The following is a 447-nucleotide window of genomic DNA, read 5'->3' as shown; positions in this document are numbered from 1 at the left end:
AAGGGGCAAAGCTATGACATGGCGTAGAACACACTATATCTATCTTAACGGTAAGGGGAATGTGTGTTTTGGATCTACCGACCTGGTCTGCTCTACCGCCTCCATATGTTGTTCAGATCACAGTGACCAGGAAAATTAGGTAGATATTTTACAGAGACTCAGGGACTGGGTAAGGGAATGAAATGTGTGATAATGTGTAGTCCAGAGAAAAGGCGTTATACGTCAAGCGAGTTTACTAATGAAATAAAAAAAAAGTGATTAGGGGAAAGGACAGGACCCTTTGGAACACAATTACTTTTAATGGAAATGCTGAAGGAGAAGCACAGGATCTGAAGAAATTAAGACAGATAGACACCTAGATGTAGAAGAATTATCTTAAGTAAGAGAGAGAACGTAGTTTGGTAATTTTCTTGGTAGAACTGAAGAGAGAAAGGTGTGATAGAGAAT

This window comes from Penaeus monodon, chromosome 31 (genome assembly GCF_015228065.2).
Source record: "Penaeus monodon isolate SGIC_2016 chromosome 31, NSTDA_Pmon_1, whole genome shotgun sequence".
Lineage (NCBI taxonomy): Eukaryota > Metazoa > Arthropoda > Malacostraca > Decapoda > Penaeidae > Penaeus > Penaeus monodon.
Note: the sequence above shows the minus strand (reverse complement) of the source record.